The sequence below is a fragment of the Mirounga angustirostris genome, unplaced genomic scaffold (genome assembly GCF_029215605.1).
Source record: "Mirounga angustirostris isolate CCGP_5_RB_7025 unplaced genomic scaffold, mMirAng1.0.hap1 SCAF_1, whole genome shotgun sequence".
NCBI lineage: Eukaryota > Metazoa > Chordata > Mammalia > Carnivora > Phocidae > Mirounga > Mirounga angustirostris.
The window spans coordinates 9,879,630-9,899,304 of record NW_026991709.1 but is presented as its reverse complement, the minus strand read 5'-3'; the positions used below and the strand labels follow the sequence as shown (position 1 = coordinate 9,899,304).

The following is a 19,675-nucleotide window of genomic DNA, read 5'->3' as shown; positions in this document are numbered from 1 at the left end:
TCAATAATTAACATATTCATTCATGGTGGTCCTACTCACATTTTTAAGCATTTTTTTGTCCTAAGATACCTTCACCTATTAAAGTGCATGTTCTGGGATTTTCTTATGTTTCACCTTTCAGAGCAAAGACACTGGCTCATTCAATGGTTTAGTATAATGCTACCTAAAAGCAAAGAAATACACTCTTATTTCACAAAAGACAACACTTCACAATAAAAATAAAAATGGTCTCCTTGCTCTTTTACTAAATCACTGCTTTGCCCATCTATTGGCACTGGGCCTTCCACCATAATGAGATTACCTAAGAGCACACAGACAGTACCTTTATCTTCCACATGTCTTTGGAAAGATGCCCCCAGCATCTGACACCTCATCCAGGCTAGACTTATTCTCCAAAGTATGCTGTCGTACATTTTTCAGATACCTCATAAGTTACATGTGTGGTGAGAAAAAGGAGCTTTGATCCTTAGAACACGCCCCAACAAAAAATTTTCATTCTAAGCCTCAGAACATTCTTAAAAACAAAATTGTTAAAAAGGGCTTTCTTCTCACAATGTTAACTAAATAGAGGTTGATGGGCGGGGGGAACCACTTTGCAAACTGGTCTGTAAGCCTGGGCAGGAGGAAAGTTGGACTGACACCAACAATTTACATGAAAGATTATATAAACCTTTGGAGACCATACTGGACAGTCTTTCCATGGTTTTGGCTATCAGAATCTTAAAACTTTCTCCATGTTTGTGGATTTCTACCCACATATACTGCCCATCATAATAGTCTATCACTATAGAAGCTAAAAATGCCCCCACCCCACTTGCTTCTATACCTAGTGAGGAAGGCTGGTACATGACCTCTCGTGACCAATAAGATGCTCTAGCTGGTTTTTTGACCCTGGACTGAGGGACCCAGCCTTATTTTTCTTCACGGCACATCCCTATATTTATGGGTTAATTTATTATATTCCCCAACTGAATGTAAGGCTTCATGATGGCAGCAAATTTTGTTCACTACTATATTCCTAGTATCTGAAATAATGCCTAGGTCATGAAAGGAACACAATGAATTTCTTAAATGAATAAATAAATGGATGGATAGATTGATTCATGTGCTAAGAAAAGCAATTTACTATTCCCTTTCCCACAGTATCGTGCATAATAAAGAATTTATTTGTACATTCCTTCATCCAACCATTATCATTAAGAGAAAGACACAGTGGGGCAATACAAGATCATTTTGTTGTTTTGTGTTAGGATGCATTCACTCCTTCCATTTTGTAACCAGTTCTCCTGAGCAAAACTCTACATACTCTTTCCCCTGGCAGCGCATATTTAGGAGGTTATCTTCAAAAGGGTAGATTTTGATGACTGCAACTTCCAAAACTCCCAAGAAGAAAATATTACAAAACGATCCAAACATGTAAGATAGTCAGCCACTGTTGGTCACCTTAGAGGACAAAAAGAAGTATTTTGGAACAGAGTTTGGCAAACAATGCCTTAATATTTCTAAAGGGAAGAGGATTCATAGAATATACTATAATACTTAATATCAATCTCCTTAAAAATCTAGAGCATATTAACAAATATATATGATAAATTCTGCATATTTTGACACACATACACCCCCATCCCACCTTATACTTTACTCTCTATGCAGAATATCCCTGGTTTCCTCAGCAATTACCCCATGATATGTTTTCCAGAACAATCACCATCATAGATGTCCTCCACCTGATAAACTCCAGGTTGCCTATATCTGTTATAAATTGCAATATCCAGAGCTAGAAATAGTATTCCAGATATTATGAGAACACAGAACCATCAATCATCCTTTTGCTATCAATATATGTCTATCATGATTTCATTTTTCTTTTAGCAAATTCTTCACACTGTACATTAAAACTGCTCCCAAATCAATCATTCCATACTCTACATTTTTCACAAAAAGATGAAGACATTAGACCAAGTGGCAAACATAGTATATTCATCTAATTCCCCTCCTTCTCCACACCCTTATAAATGACAGAAGAGATGGTTTTTAAAATAGTGGAGCCATAACAGCTGTGCAAAACAAGAAACAGTACCCAACACTAACCAGAAATTTTGAAACAAAAAGCAGAAGGATAAAAATCAGACAAGATCAACTTGCTGGACAAAACCACAAGCAAATACTTGTGCAAAAGAAAGCTGCTACAGAGAGGAATGGTTACACCATGCTCCAAGCTCCAAGACAATGGACCCAAGAAGCAAGAGTGAATGGGCAAAAACAACAGGGGATTAACTGGGCCATTGCCTTTGGAGCAGACACATCTCTGGCTCCTCTCCTCCACTCCACACCCCACCCCTCACCTTGAACTGAGTGGTAACCAACAGCAGCACATAGCACAGGTAAAAGTGATGGATTGGGACACTTAGACCTCAGAGGCATCATTCACCTGAAGCTATGGAAGAAAGTGGCTTGATGCTCACTAAGTCCATCCTCCTCTTCCTGGACACACAGGAAGACTATATTGCCAGCTTCTGTTGAAATTAGGTTGAGATCATATAACTAGTTTCTAGCCCATGGATGGCAATAAAGTGTACCCTTCCAGACCTGGCCATGAAATGTTGCATGCAATCATCCCATTTTTTCCTCTCTAAGAGTAAAGAACACAGTGAAAATCTATGAGGAGCCCCTGGAAGATGACAACGCTCCAAAATGGAAAGAGCCAGGATCCCAAGATCAATAGAGAGAAAAATAAATTTTTATTGGGCTACTAAGAGTTTTGGGTTATTTCTTACCACTGACATGAGTTCCTCCAATTAATACCATAGCCAAAAAAGCCCTCAGAGGATATGGAGCAGCCCCAGAGAGAAAACACCTCACCAGCATCTCCATCCTCTATCAGGACATTGACAGGAAATGGATGCACACTCAAAGGTTGACCAAAGAGATATTCACAAACGGACTATTTCAAGAGTTAAAGAGAGGGCTGAAGGAACAATCCAGAGATAGAGAAGTTCTCAAAGGTTAGCAACAGAGGAAAACCATGACCTCCCCCAGTCCTAAAGGGGAAAAAGATGGAGCAGTCACTGAAAAGCAGGAAGAGTGGTAGCCATAAAAGTAGAGTGTGCCTCCAAGAGTGCTGACTATAGATTTTTAAAAAATCACTACTGACAAAATCAAGATGACAGAGGGAAGGGCTGGGGGAGGGGAGATCAATACCCAGTCTTTCCTCCTGTCCTCGAGACTCAGCTGGAGTTTCCCTTTAGCTGAACCAACAGGAAGGTAGTGGCAAAGGAGCCCAGTGATGCAGAGATCAGCCTCCTGGGGCCCAGACAAGGCTGATAGTTCAGAACATGGATCTGGGAGACAAATTAAGAAAAGCCAGAATATCTGCTCAACAGCTCATCTTGCCCAGCCTCCAGTAACCAGAGATAAGCACCTGTGATCAGACCTGGCATCCACAGAGGGACAAACAAAAGAGAGATGAGTAGACAACAAAGAATCAAAGATTTAAGGAAAGAGCAGCATGAGATCACCACAAAGAAGAAATAATAACAAAGGTACAGAGTTCATAGAGCAAACAGAAGAGGATTAACATAAATTTCATGTTTTGGAAATGTTAAGGGGGACTATCATATCCATAAATTAATAATTACATGAGAAAATTTGAGAAATCTTAGAAATTCTTAAAAAGTGATTCGGAAAGTAAAATACTCACTGGATAAATGGAACTGGAGAAAGTTCACATTTAAATAGTGACTTGTTGACCTGGAAAACTGAGCCAAGGGATTGTTTAAGAATATGTCATCTAAAGGAAAAAATGGAAAATAAAAAAATTTTTAAAGGTATAAAGTGCCAATATCCATCTAATGAAAATTATAGAAATAGAGAACAGAGAAAATTCTAGAAATGGAGAAGAACAAGTAATCAAGAAACAAAAAGAAAATTTCCCAAGGCTGAAGAAACATATGAATTAAAAATATTCATCATCTGCCAAAAGACCTACCTTCCCTTTGAAACATTGTTATAAAATTCAGAAGTCTGAGGATAAGAGAAAATCCTAAATGCTTCATGAGAGAATAAAATAGGCTACCTAAAATGAATGAACGTCTTGACAATACTTGAGGTTAAAAGACAATAGAGTAATACCTTAAAAGTTCTGAGGGGAATTATTTTGAAGCTAAAATCTGATTCCCATCCAAATTAGCACTGAAAATGAAAAACAAAATAAAGGTATTTTCACAGACATTTAAAGAATCACACATAGGGAAAAAAAAAAGAATCACACACAGGTCTTAGTAAATTAGAAAAAAAGGGAAATTAATTCAAAAAGGAAAAGATGTGGGGCACCTGGGTAGCTCAGTCAGCTGGGCATCTGGCTTTTGATTTTAGCACAGATCATGGTCTCGAGGTTGTAAGATCCAGCCCTGCCTCGGGCTCCATGCTCAGTGCAGAGTCTGCTTGGGATTCTCCCTCTCCCTCTGCCCCTCCTCTCTCTCTCTCTCTCAAATAAATAAATAAAATCTTTTTAAAGAAAGGGAAAGATATGGACCCAAGAATCAACAATAAATGGATAAACCAATAAAACATAGTTTGGAAATAAGTTTTTAAATTTTTAACAATAATCTGCAACTAAAATCCCAGAAGATCTCTATATGGGAGAAGATGTCTACAGGGGAAAGAAGGGAGGGAGTGAAAATATGCTAAGGTTCTAGTTGTGTTTGGGATAGGAATGAGAAATAAATTAATTCTAAATTATTAATTTGGAATTAATATTCCAAATATTCATTAACTTAACAATGAGAAAGGGGATATAATTTTAGATAAGAGACTTTATTGAATAAAAGCAAGTAATACTGATCTCAGTAAGTATGTGATTTTCTACAAAAATATGAATTAATCAAACTTCATCCCAGAAAGGGTAAAAACTGAGAGTAAGGTAGATAAATTAATACCCTTTTAAAAATTGAAAAGGTAGTAAAAGCTGGAATCCTCTTAAAAAACAAAGGAACTCTGAACAAGTACTTTTATAGGGATTTCTATTCCTTGAAGCAAGTGATAATCCTTAAATTATGTATCTATCTGAAAGTACACAAAAATAGAGAGATTCCAGACTCATTCAACACAGGTAGCATCACTGTGATTCCAAAACCAGACAAGGTTAGCATATAGAAATAAAGTGAAGCTATAGGCCAAAGTCACCTATGAATATGTGAACATAGATTTAAAATACTAAAAATTATATCAGAAAATCAAATTCAGTAATATATTATTTTTTAATCCTAGCCAAGCAGAATTCACCTAGAAATGCAAAGTGGTTCAGCATTAGGAAATTTATGATGCAGTCAACTACAACAGATGTAAGGACAAAACATTATGTTCATCTCAATGCACACCAAAAATTTATTTGATAAAATTCTGTACTATTTCCAAATTTTAAAAAAACCTCTTACTACACTAAGAAAGGATGTAAAATCATGTAACTGAGGGAGAAACTCACAGGAAATGTCATACTGAATAATGAAAGATTAGAAAGTTTCCATTATGGTCGAGAACAAGACAACTGTCATAACTATTATTCATCATTGTTCTGCATTATAGGTCCTATTTTAAAAGAAAGAACAGTAGAAGAAATAAGAGGTATAAATTGTGGACAAAAAATAAATAAAAATTTCCCTATATGTAGACAACTTGTGATCCCAAGAGAATTGGCAGACCTATTAAAAGTAATATCAGATATGAAACCAGTAGATTTCTTATGCACAAGCATTAACAACTTGAAGACCTTCCAGATTTTCTTCTAATACTTTTGTAGTTTAGTGTTTTTATATTTAGTTCCTTAAACTACCTGGAATTCATTTTAACAGACTATGTTTTCTTTATTTTGCTCTCCACAGAGAGTGCTCTGTCCAGTGGCTGCATGACTGTCTTGCCCTCGGTCCTGTCTTACCTGGGATTTTAGAGGTTAAAAGAATGACACATTGCTCAGTTTCAACCCCAGTAATGCCAGTTACTACTTGTGTGATCTTAGGCTGTTACCAAACTCACTGAAACTCAGTCTTCTCATCTACCAGGAGGAGAAAATAATACCTATGTCATAGCATTGTCATTGTCATGAAAAGTCACTAGCCCAGTGCCTGGTGCTGTTCCTACTGCTGGAAAAGGAATCCCTCCAAACTCAATGGCTTAAAACAATGATATGCTATATAAATGAATCTGGTTCTGAGCAGGTTTCAGCAGGGAAAGCTCATCTCTGGCCCACCTGGGGTAAGCTGGGGAAGTTCTGCCAAGGCGACTCTTCACAAGGCTGCCAAATGTTCTGGCTGTTGGGTCTTCCCCACAAGAGCCTCTCCAGGGGCAGCTTGGGCTTCCTCTCAACATGGTGGCTTGGATTCCAAGAATAAGCATCTCCAGAGGTAGGAAGTAGAAGCTGCCAGTTTGTTAAAGCTTTGGCCTGAAAACTGGCAGTGTTCATTCACCATATTCTATTGGTCAGTTATAGAGCCCAGATTCAATCTGCCTCTGGGCACATATTATTCACATCCCTTACCCATGCAAAATATACTCTCCCTTTCAGATCTGCCAAATGTCTCATCCCTCTAAGTCATGTCCAAGTGTAACTGAAGTTCCCTGTGTGTGGCTCTTCGTACACAACTCATGGAGTACTGTTCATCACCATCTGAATACTGTGGACTATAGAGACCCCCAATACACACACACACACACACACACACATACACACACACACTCCACACACAGAATACCCACAATAGATGCTCCCATTCAAAACAAGAGAGAGAGAGGAGGCACACAGTCAACAAAGGTCCAAAGCAGTCCCACGCTCCACCTGCATAGATGTTGTAATGTTCTTTCTAGGACCCATTACTTACCCAGTCAGTGCCTCTTAGTTCCATCCTGTGGGTTCTTGTTTCTGCCCCTGAGCATTCTTCCTTTTCCATAAAAACACTTAGTTGGTGATCCCATAGAAGCTAGGGCTCTATTTTGATTCTTTTGATCCATTCTGGTAGTGTTTCCAGTCAATAAGTGTTTACAGTCAATAAAGTGCTCACAGTCAATAAGTAGAGTCTATTATTGTTCCTGCTATTAATAACATCAGTAAAAATATACAGATGCCTTACCAAACAGGTGATACTTACCAGTAATTTTGGAGGACAGGATTAAATAGGTAACCCAACAAAATTAAATTTGGTAAGAGTCAAGAAAATTCCTGCATTTAGACTTTAGAAATCAATTTTATAATTACAGGACGGGGCTGGCAAGCTAGTCTCCTCCACTAAGCTGTAAGCCTTTTACAGGAGAAAATTGAGGGGATTTAGTTGACAGCAAGCTCACAATGAAACAAAAGCAGGAAGAGACACACACTGTAAGTGGCATCCAGACAATGTAGCTTATGATCAGCATGGTGAGGAAATAAAACCACATCACAGGAGTAACTTTGAAGAAAATGAGTGACTTCAGCTGGAGACGAGAAAGCCTTAGGGAAGTGATATCGACTGAGGGGCGGGTTATCAGCTTCCTATGTCTCAAAGACTGTCATGTCAAAGAGGAAATGGACTTAGCTCCAGAGGACAGCATTCATGCTCTCAACCTCAGTTGCCTATCGGCATTACGTGAAGAGTTTTAAAATGAAGGGGGGGGATATCAGAGGGGGAGAGGAACCATGAGAGACTATGGACTCTGGGAAACAAACTGAGGGTTTTAGAGGGAAGGGAGGTGGGGGGATGGGTTAGCCCAGTGACGGGTATTAAGGAGGGCACGTATTGCATGGAGCACAGGGTGTTATACAAAAACAATGAATCATGGAACACTATAACAAAAACTAATGATGTACCGTATGGTGACTAACATAACATAATAAAATAAAACAAAATTTTTAAAAAATAAATAAATAATAGTGATGCCAACATCCTCCCCAGAACAGTTCTATCATAGTCACTGAGGGTGGGCCCCAGGCTGTAAAGATTTTGTAAAATTCACCAGGTGATTACACTGGACTGCCATGCTTGTATATATTGGACCTAGAACAAACATCAGTGAATGAGCTGACTCATGAAACATTGGCTTACCCATCACCAGAAGCCCTCAAACAAGAGGCAAGGGACTGTCAGTCACTATTACTATTACAGAGAGGTCCTGCATCAAGTGAAAGCAGATGAGCTTTAAGACCCACTCCCGGACCTACAGATTCAAGGGTGGAGAGTTAATCCAATCCCATCAAACAACAGAAAAGGAGTCAGAGATTCCTCATTGCTAAAGGAGCTATGCCCACATGTTCAGCCCATGGTTCTGTTCCTCCCCAGCCTCCTGGGACAGACAGCTGGAGCCCCTCCTCTCCCATAATGGGGGTCTCTTGGAGTGGACTTCTTCACCCAAATGGACAGTTTGAGTCAAAGAATTATCCGTTTGGAATGGTTAAGAAAATGGGAAGTTTGGGCAGGGGGCAAGGCAGTGGGGGAAAGAGGTATTTAAGCCCATGATGTGGGTATTTTAATTTGAAATTTTATGACCTTAGTTCCACAAGGAGGCTTTCCTACCTCCCCCACTTCTACCCACTGAGTCTCCAACCCAACTCCAGCCCTTTATATCAAGCTAAATTGCCCTCTTTTTTGGACTCACATTCCCTTCAAGTATGTGCAGATAGCTAGTGTTTCCCATCATTTGCTGTTGGTAAAGCAAAGTCCTCATGAGGTATTAGGTCTTGTAAGTATAAATCATAGCCTGGAGCCTCACATACCTGATTCTCTGCCCCTCTCTGAACTCTTTCCAGTTCTATTTCTACACCTTTCTATTATTGAAGTGCACAAAATGCATTAAAACATCCCAGCTGTGTTAGCAGCAAACTGGAATAAGAAATAAACCATCCTGACCATACTCCTGACAAAACTGTGTTTCACAAACAGAATCTTTTCTCATTTTCTTATAACTCCCACCACAAGAGAAGACCACCGCAGCTGCATATCCCGCAAACCAAGGGCTGATATTTAGCATCTATCAGGTGACTCTGTTGTTTTTCCACATGAAGTTTTTGTAATTTGCAGATACAGGTCTCCTTCACACTGGGCACTGACTAAGACCGGCAGCAAAAAAAGAGAGATTTTCTTGTAATGTGAATGCAGATTAAAGAGGGAAAAATTGTTATAAATCACAGGACTGTCTTCTGAAGGCCAAGTGCACATTATAAAACTTGCCCAGTTCATTTCAAGCAACTGTTTAGTTCATCAATGCTTTATTTGTAAAAGCAAATGCTTGGCCTTACAAAACATCTATTGAAACATCAGTGACTCAGAATTCTGGGACTTTCCTGCTTGTCTGGGAATTATGTTTATGATACAAATGCCTAGTTAATAAAAGCCTGCCTTCCACGCGTCAAAGACCTTTACAATCTTAAAGAAAGAGAGAAAAAAAAAAAAAGCTGTACTTGCCGCTTTCCTTTGTTCTTCTTTTGCTACATAAATGACATCTGTGAGGTTTCATTGTACTTGAAAATAACCAACCAGAGGATTTTTAGGGCTGTGAAACTACTCCGTCTCCAGTATAATGGTGGATACGTGTCATTATACATTTGTCCAAACCCCATAGAATGCACACCACCAAGAATGAGCCCTAAGGTGAACTATGGACTCTGGGTGATAATGGTGTGTCAATGTAGCCTCACCAACTGGAACAAATGTGCCACTCTGATGAGGGATATTGCTAATGGGGGAGGCTATGCATGAAGGGGAAGGCGGGAGAAGCCAGAGGGCATACAGGAAATCTCGGTACCTTCTGCTCAATTTTGCTATGAACCTAAACTCCTCTAAGAAGTAAAATCTAGGGCGCCTGGGTGGCTCAGTTGGTTAAGCGACTGCCTTCGGCTCAGGTCATGATCCTGGAGTCCCTGGATTGAGTCCTGCATCGGGCTCCCTGCTCAGCAGGGAGTCTGCTTCTCCCTCTGACCCTCCCCCCTCTCATGTGCTCTCTCTCTCATTCTCTCTCTCTCAAATAAATAAATAAAAAATCTTTTAAAAAAAAGAAGTAAAATCTATTTTAAAAAATAAATAAATAAATAACCAGTCCCTTTGGAAGTAGGCCCTAGTGAATTCATGGGCTCCGAAAGTATTTTGAAAGACAATGAATCATGGATCACTACATCAAAAACTAATGATGTATTGTATGGTGACTAACAGAACATAATAAAATTAAATTAAATTTTTTAAAAAAGAATATTTCCTTTGAAAAGACCAGATGGTATGGGTGCATCAGAGAAGGTTGTCTTTGGAAGTTGGAGATTTTAGGGTTGATTATTACTCCCTTGGAATGTTTACACCTGCCGGTCTCACTACCTGGAAATCTATTCCCCCAGGTCTTTACATGAACTCACTAAATGGCATCTCCTTGAGAGAGAGACAAGCCAAGAAACCGACTCTTAACTATAGGAAGCAAACTGATGGTTATCAGAGAGGAGGGGGCTGGGAGGGCAGGGGGAAATAGGTGATGGGGATTCGGGAGTGCACTTGTGATGAGCACCTGGTGATGTATGGATGGAAGTGTTGAATCACTATACTGTACACCTGAAACTAATGTAACACTGCATGTTAACTCTACTGGAATTAAAATAAAAAAATAAACATTATCCCCTCAGAGAAGCCATCCCTCCCTCCCTCCCCACCACCCCATCTGAAACGGCTCCTACTTACCTGCTGCCACATCAGCATGCCTCCCTGCCATCAGCACTCTCTGATTCTCCTGTGGGCACTGGTTCTTTGCCCTCCCCACCCCCAGAGAGTTTTCCTAGTGCTTTGAAAAGTGCTCTCCATTCCTTAGTATTTACTGAGAGCCAACAAACTGCTGTGAAGTGCAATGTTTTCCCTACATTATCAGGACATTGCCCAGTTGATACAGAAGAGGACAGACCATGTTGGCTGCTACATACTGCCCTCATGGTGCATCCAGTGGCCTGTTGCATGCTACCAGGTTGCGGGGGGGGGGGGGGTCCTAGGCAAGGAGAGCAGCAGACAGCCACACCCCTGCTGGGAGGACCTCAAGGAGTAGGTGGGGATAGAGATGGCTGGCCCAGATGTAGTACTATTTCGTATCTGGAAACAAAATGTCCTTACTTCTAAGACTTTCAGAGAAAGATTCTCATCTCTGGCTGAAACATAGCCCAGCTTTTCCAGATCAACCTAGGAGGACTGCTCCTGAAAACCACTGAGGCTCCCAACCAGGAAGCTGGCTGGGACATGCCAGTAGTTGGGGAATTGAAAATAAAATCACAGATGAAATGTTTAGGATGTTGTTTCTTTTCCAAGGGAGAGCCTATTCCAATAGGGCAGCCACAAACACCTCAACCATATCAGAGTGATAGAACGAAAAAGAACTCTGGGAAAGCCAGATATGAACATTCTCGCTAGAATCACATATCCATATGATATAGGCTCATATATAGATGGAATCATTATATTATAAATTATATTTATAAAGATATTATTTTATATGTAGAAGGGAGTCTCTCCCTCTCTCTCTCTCTCTCTCTCTCTCTCTCTCTTACAATTGGCCAAATTTTAACCTGTCTCTCTGCATTCACACTCCTGCCTAGGCTTGTCGTGAGCAGACTGTATTTTCTTGCCTGTCGACTTTGGGCTCAGCCATGTGACTTGCATTGGCCGTGGCATGTGGGTGGAAGGCAAGGGCACTGCTTCCAAGCCTAAGCCTGAGCAACCTCATGCATTTCTGTTTCCCGTTTTCACCTCCACCATCACTGGGAAGAACATGCCTCGGTTTACCCAGTGCTTATCCTCCCATCCCCAGAGGAGAATGAAAGATGCTGGAGCAGGGCCATCCCAGCCAACCAGCCATGTCTGCAGACACACGAGCAATCACAATTACTTATAGTTTTCAGCCACTGAGTTTTAGGGTGTTACTATGTGGCATTCTGTGGAAAATGATAAATGATCTCCTGTATCCCACACAGGAGATGTGAATATTTCTTTGTAAAGACCTAAAGGTACCCAGCATACATTTGGGTGTCATTTCTTACCACTCTCCACATCGGCCTTCCAGTCCCTCAACAGACATTTTTGTGTTTTGAAATTACAGATGAGTAAAGAGAAATTTACCAACACCCTTGTCCCCAGTGCCCATAATTGCTTATTACTTAACCATCTGTCATATTTACTTCAAACCACTCTTGACATACAAGCTTACCCATAAAGTTGAAGTCTGCTGCAAGGTTGGGAACTCGACTCCACTCTAAACCACTGAAGATGAATCAGCCAAGTCCAATGCTGCCCCCCAACTCTTTCCCAACTAGTCATGTTGTCCATGGCATTGGTCTTTTTGGAGCAGATTGGCAGGAGCTGGAAGGGGCCTGAAGGACGGCAAAGAACAAGGGGGAAAAAATCATTCAGAAGTTAAGACACTGCACTGCCACTTGGTTAGGATCAATAGTATCTATTCCTTGCAGAGACCTCATGCCCTGAGATATCTGCAAAGATTGCAAAAGGGATCAAACATCATCACTCCCTTGGGAAAATGGCTTAAAAACTCAATGAGGCAATTTATAAGCTCACAAGTCTCAGACAATCAGTGGAAATTTTCTTTGGAGGTTCCATGATTTGCCAACTCCCAAGAACACACACACATACACACACAGAGACAGAGACAGAGACAGAGAGCTGCATCCAGAGCTTTTGTAGCTCTCAGCCTTATCAGCTGAGACCTGCCTGGGCATACTCACCAGTCCCTTGCTGAGATGGGACACACCTCTAATACATTCTTTCCCAATGCCCATTATCTGGGTCGCCTCCCCTTCCCACATTCTACTTCTCACCACCAAGCCACCAAAAAAGTATACAGTGGCTATAGCTATGGTGGAAAGCCAGCAGACTCATGCAGGGCTTTATTTGGTTTCATCGATGCATTAGACTGCACATGGGTGTGTGTGTTGGGGGGGGGGTTGTTGAACAAGTGCAAGGGAAAAGTTGCTTTGATCCTAAATCTGGAAAAAAAAACATACTGACATGAAACATCGAAAATCCAGATACGGCCAATGAGAAACCACAGCTTGACTCTCAGAATTAAACATCGTTATCACATTTCTTTACGTACCCTATGGCCCCTAAAAGCTCCATTTAAAAACAAACTAAAACTAAGGCCAAAGCTGAAGAGGATCTTCTAATCTGTGATCCCATGGCCTGGGTGAAAGTAAACTTCTTCCTCTGCTCCCCTCACCCAGTGGCATTAACACCTCCAAGTTTCACCAGTACATAACTCAGCCGAGCCACTCTTTTTATCTTGGCAGCCTCTGGAAACATTTCGCCAAGGTTCTGGGCTCTTTCAGTCAACATGACCAATTCCACATCCTTTTATTAATTACTAACCATTTCCCCTTGTAGTCAGCCCTGAAATCCCTGCTTTGATCTGCCTGACATGTCACATGGTATGTTCCTGTGAACACAACCCCTCCCATGGCGGACTTAGAACTGGCAAGCCTGGCAGACACACACACAGTGAGGAAGACATTTCCTGTAGACACTAGAAAAAAGGGAGTTCTACCAGGAAATCAATAGCCATAAGCAAAAATTCATTTTGTTCATTCGTTCAATATTTGTTTAGTGAGAACCTGAAGGTGCATGCTGAAGATCAAAATAACAGTGGCTATCATAAACACCCTACATCCTGTCCAGTTAGAGAAACCATAACTTATTTAGTTCAAAAGAAGACCATGATTCCACAACTAGTAAATTATGATGAACCGAGTTAGTGCTTAACCAGGAAGATTCACAGACGGGTCCTCTTGCAGCTTCTGTTAAACTTTTCCAAAGGAACTGAGTCATCTGCAGATTCTGACCATGTCAGAATGCCTTGTGATGAGATGCTTGTCTTGTAACCAGCACAAAAGACAGGAGCAAATGCCCTTTGTCCAAACCCACTTTCTTCCTTGGACCACTCAGCCTTTCTGGTCTTTCAAATTGGCATAACAATAACACAGAAGCATTTCTGAGAGTACACATACAGATCTGTTTTCTCCCTGGAGGCTGACCATGGATGCTTCCAGGGAAATCTGAAGGCAAGCACTGTAGTGAAATTTATTGAAAATGATTGAATTTTTGCAGTCCACCACAAGGACTAAAAAGAAAGTAGCCATTACCAGACTTAAGTTGCCAGGCAAGCCTCCAATATTACAAATGAGCTGAAATTGGCCACATGATTCAAAACATCAAGTAACAAATTATTTGCCTTTATTAAATATTTAGACCATTTCTATTTAAGAAAATCATGAAGTTTTTTCATTGCACTGCTTAAGATTCAGGTAAGCTAAAGATAACTTGACTTCCTCCCAGCAACCCCCACTCAGGCAAGTCGGTGGTGCCGGTCCCACTGCAATAAAAAAAAATACCAACTCGACTCTGCTTCTGCTGAAATTGCTGTCTGGTATGAAGATCAAAGGGGGCTTTTTCCCCAGCAGATTACTTGTCTGCAGTTCCCTGGCCTCTCAGTGTGGTCTCAACTGCTCCCGCGTGTCCCGTGCTGCTTAGGAGTGAGCAATCACCTCGGTCTCCCAGCTATGTGATTGGGCTTGTAATGACAGTAATTGACAATCTGATAAGTCACCTCCAACCAGGGAGGAAAATGCCCTCCAGACACATTTCCCAGACCCACATGAAGAGATTAGGAATGAATTCATAACAGAAAATTACCCAGTCCTGTTTGGACAATGCCACCAAGACCAACAAGTGCTTCTTTTTTTTTCCTTTTTATTAATGGCTCTCTTATCTAACACCACTGGGCCACAAAGAGGGCAAAAGCTTGTGTCTGTTCCCTCAAATGTCCTTGACTTGCTTTGACCACCAGAAGCCCACCAGGAGGCAATGGGTCCCTATAGCATTGTACATCTCTCCAACGTACTGTGGGGCTGGGGTTGCCTTTGAGATTATAGCTGTTTGCCCAGGGAAGGGGCCACCTGGGTTCTTACATGCAATGGGAGATACATAAGGTGTAAACCAAGTTTCATCTAATTTCTTCACTACCTTTTCTGTTTAAATGTGTTCCTTTTTGGTCATTGTAGAAAGACAAGATTGGCATGGTCAAGGCATGGATGTAAATGATAGTTTCAGTCGTATTTCTTACCAGTAAAGCCAATTGGATAACTATGTGAATAAATACTAACATGAAAATTTAAAATATATATCTACTAGCATCCATACAACTTCAGAATTGTATGTATATGCTAGATTGTAATTTTATATAATTTTATAGAGATGGACTTAAAGATGTGATATCTTGGCTAATAATAAAATGTTATCTCATTTATTAACTTAACCAAGTACTGTGCAACTACTTTAAATCTGTATAGGACATGGAAAACAGCATGGAGTTTCCTCAAAAAATTTAAAATTGAACTACCCTATGATCCAGGAATCACACTACTGGGTATTTGCCCAAGCAATACCAAAACACTAATTTAAAGAGATACATGCACCCCTATGTTTATAGCAGCATTATCTACAATAGCCAAATTATGGAAACAGCCCAAGTGTCCATCAATAGTTGAATGGATAAAGAAGAGGTTTTATATATATAACTTTTATTCAGCCATGAAATCTTGCCATTTGCAATGACGTGGATGGACCTACAGGTATTATGCTAAGTGAAATAAGTCAGTCAGAGAAAGACAAATACCATATGATTTCACTCATACGTGGAATTTAAGACACAAAATGAGCAAGAAGGAAAAAAGAGAGAGACAGACAAACCAAGAAACAGACTCTTAACTATAGGGAACAAACTGATGGTTACCAGAGGGGAGGTAGGTGGGGAGGAAGGGGGAAATAGAGGATGGAGATTAAAGAGTACACTTACCATGATTTTAAAATATGAAATGATTTTAAAAATCTATATAGGATATGTCCTTGGAAACTGGATGCTGACTAGAGTCTCTTAGTTCTCAACTCCACAACACCCTCCCTTCTTTATCTTGCTCTCTGACCCTGGGGCAGAAAGCCCAGAAACTACATTTCCCTTGCCAACCAGCTTTCCATTGGGTTCCACCAGTGGGAGTCACCAGTAGCAAACTGAAAGGTGGGAGTGAAGAAGGTGCTATTTTTTCACCTTCTAGGTTGCCTCTGGCAATGGTTAGCCCCAGCAGCAGGCTGGCAAGTGTGGCTTCTGAGCTTCTGCTCAGACAGCTCAGTCTTACAGCAACAACTTTTGTGGCTCAGCCAGCTTAAGGGGAGAGTCCAGCATGTTCCCCTTGGTTTCTTCAAGCCTAAGAGGATGGTGGCTTCCTGCAGTTACTAATCTCCCCATTTTTACACCTCCATCCCTCTCATATGTACTACAAATTCTCTGTATTAAATTCCTTTTTTGAAATGCCAATAGTGGTTTCTAAACAGAAAAATGCACTGACCAGACACTGATTGCTACAGCTTGTCATATAAATAATTTATTCCCATAAACCAAATTTGCAATGAAGCAAATTTTAATCAGATGGTGTAAAGATGATAGTAAGATCGTTTCACCCAGTCTGCCAAATCCATGCCAGAATTAGGAATAAAAGTTTAATTACGTAAATTCTCCTTTTAAGACCCCATAAAATAGTCAAATGGTCAAATCCCTTCTCCCAATAGTTTTGGCTTGCATTTTGTGTTTGTTGCTTGTGGGTTTGTCCATCTGGGCCATGTGGTGGTTTGCTGCAGGACCTCAGGCATTGTCACTGAGTGACATGGCTGTTCCCTGACCTAATGAGGCAGGTATTGGATGCCAGCACTTTGATCCATGCACATACACAGGATATAGACATAAGAGCTTCCCAAACCAACTGGATAGAGTCCCAGTGGGAATACTTCACGACGTATTAATCAAAGTCAAATGGCAGAGCAAATTGAACTGGTTCATTAATTATGAAAATTCTCTCATAAAGTGACATCTTGTTAACTATGTGGAAGCTTAGCACATTTTCACATGGTCCTTTTTGTCTACTCAGATCTAAAATGTCCCATTTACTAATGAATCGAGGTTTTTATTTTCCTTATTTAAGAAGTAAAAGCTATTTCATGCTTAACCCACATCTAAATATATACTTGTGTGTTTACCTAAGCCCACTATGTGGATAGAGGTAGTGTGTTGGTGAAAAGAAGTTTACAGGGCCAGAATTGGTTTCACAAAGATATATAGAGGAATTGGGAAAATAGATTTGGGATATTTTAAAACCTTTGGATCCATGTCAAGTGCCTGCACACCCTGAGCTAACTGGAAAAATTCGACTGTAATACAAAAAGTTGACCTTATTTCTCTAGATTTGTTAGCTAAAATAGTAAAAAGAATCTGTGCCTCTCTCCACTATCACCTAAAGGAACTTCAGTTACCTGGGTCTTTTCTTCCTTCAATGTGTGGAAATGAGAAGTTGAAGAAATTGTTAATATTCCCTTCCTAGGGCGCCTGGGTGGCTCAGTTGGTTAAGCGACTGCCTTCGGCTCAGGTCATGATCCTGGAGTCCCGGGATTGAGTCCCGCATTGGGCTCCCTGCTCAGTGGGGAGTCTGCTTCTCCCTCTGACCCTCCCCCCTCTCGTGTGCACTCTCTCTCTCATTCTCTCTCTCAAAAAAATAAAATCTTAAAAAAAAAAAATTCCCTTCCTATATTCAGGCCTTTTGTATAAACTGAGATGGTCACCGTATACCATTTGACTTACAAGGCTCCTAAATATCTCAACTATCCAATCTTATGACAATGTCCGATCACCAGAAATTCATTCTGGGTCAGTTGGGTGACTGGTTTGGCTGCCATGATGAAGGCCATAGTAACAGGGACTTCAGCTGATAGAAGTTTCTTTCTTTCACATAATGGTCTCATCATACATATGTCAAAGCTGCTGTCATCCTCCATAGCCTCAAAGTCCCAGGCTCTATCTTGATGATCTGCCATTCCAAACACATGGCTTCCGTTTTGCCAGTTATTGACTTGTATAGACCTAGGCCAACGCATGTAGACCTAGGCCAATGCATAAAGGCCAAGTGACAGCTCTGCACACAGAACCTCAAGGTCACATCCCTTGGACCAGAATGTAGTCACATGGCACTTCTCATTGCAAGGGAAGCTGGGAAACAGTCTTTGTCTTGCATTGCCATGCACTCAACATGACTAAAGGACAGACAGCCATGGTTACTAGCCACCTCTGCCACATTCTTCCTTGTGTTAAGGGGCTATGTGTCCCTAAGGGCACAGACAAGACACAGAATAGATATTTATTAAATGAACAAATAAACAAATGAGTGGATGAAACTCTTAAGGGGATGCTCATTTAAAAACAGGTATGAGGACACATGGTTAGGATGTCCTTGGTTGGTTTTTTCCATCAATTTCTCGGAAATGAAATTTAGTTTTAGTTAGATAATTGAGTTGATTTGGATAACATATATTTGTTTTTTGTTTTGTTTTATTAACATAATGTATTATTTGTTTCAGGAGTACAGGTCGGTGATTCATCAGTCTTACACAATTCACAGCACTCATCATAATCCATCCCTCCCCTGCCCTCCACTCCAGCAACTCTCAGTTTGTTTCCTGAGATTAAGAGTCTCTTATGGCTTGTCTCCCCCTCCAGTTTCATCTTGTTTCATTTTTCCCTCCCTTCCCCTATGATCCTCTGTCATGTTTCTCAAATTCCTCATATCAGTGAGATCATATGGTACTTGTCTTTCTCTGATTGACTTATTTCACTTAGCATAATACCCTCTGGTTCCATCCACGTCATTGCAAATGGCAAGATTTCACTTTTTGATGGCTGCATAATATTCCATTATATATATACCACATCTTCTTTATCCATTCATCCATTGATGGACACCTATGCTCTTTGCATAGTTTGGCTATTGTGGACATTGTTGTTATAAACATTGGGGTGCACGTGCCCCTTCAGATGACTACATTTGTATCTTTGGGGTAAATACCCAGTAGTGCAATTGCTGGGTCGTAGGGCAGTTCTATTTTCAACTTTTTGAGGAACCTCCATACTGTTTTACAGAGTGGCTACACCAGCTTGCATTTCCACCAACAGTGTAGGAGAGTTCCCCTTTCTCCACATCCTCGCCAACATCTGTCGTTTCCTGACTTGTTAATTTTAGCCATTCTGACTGGTGTGAGGTGGTATCTCATTGAGGTTTTGATTTGTATTTCCCTGATGCCGAATGATGACAACATATATTTTATGTCAGAACCAGAATAGTGGTGTCAATACCCTACTGATGACTCCATCGTATTTTTCCCCAGCATTTCCCAAACCTAAATGGTCATGGAACCGTTTTGTCAGAGAACATCCATATTCATGAGACTTTCATGAAAAACATCCTCCTACCTAAAATTTTAGCAGAAAAGTAGCATTCAGCCATTCACCTTTTTAGATAGGACCTTCTCAATCTGTAGATAGGCAAAACACATAAAAAAAAAAAAGTGAAGCTACCCTGTAGGATACTATAATGATGGATACATATAATTATACATTTGTCAAAACCCATAGAATATACATTAAAAGTGAACCTTAATGTAAAGTATGGACTTTGGATGATTATGATGTGTCAGTGTAGGTTCCTCAGTCATAATAAATGTCCCACTCTGGGGCAGGTGGGGATGGCAATAATGGGAGAGGCTGTGTATGCGTGGGGGCAGGAGACATATGGGAAATCTCTATACATTCT

At 40.6% G+C, this 19,675-nt stretch overlaps 1 protein-coding gene across 4 annotated transcripts in view; it reads right to left on the bottom strand.

Moving 5' to 3' along the window:
* Window positions 1-19,675, bottom strand: part of SETD4 (SET domain containing 4) — a 178,133-nt gene that overhangs the window by 31,644 nt on the left and 126,814 nt on the right. For all 4 annotated transcript variants that reach the window (XM_064579083.1, XM_064579062.1, XM_064579091.1 and 1 more), the window contains one exon: window positions 12,187-12,349. The gene's annotated coding sequence lies outside the window, so the exon portion shown is untranslated. The remainder of the gene's footprint in view (window positions 1-12,186; window positions 12,350-19,675) is intronic.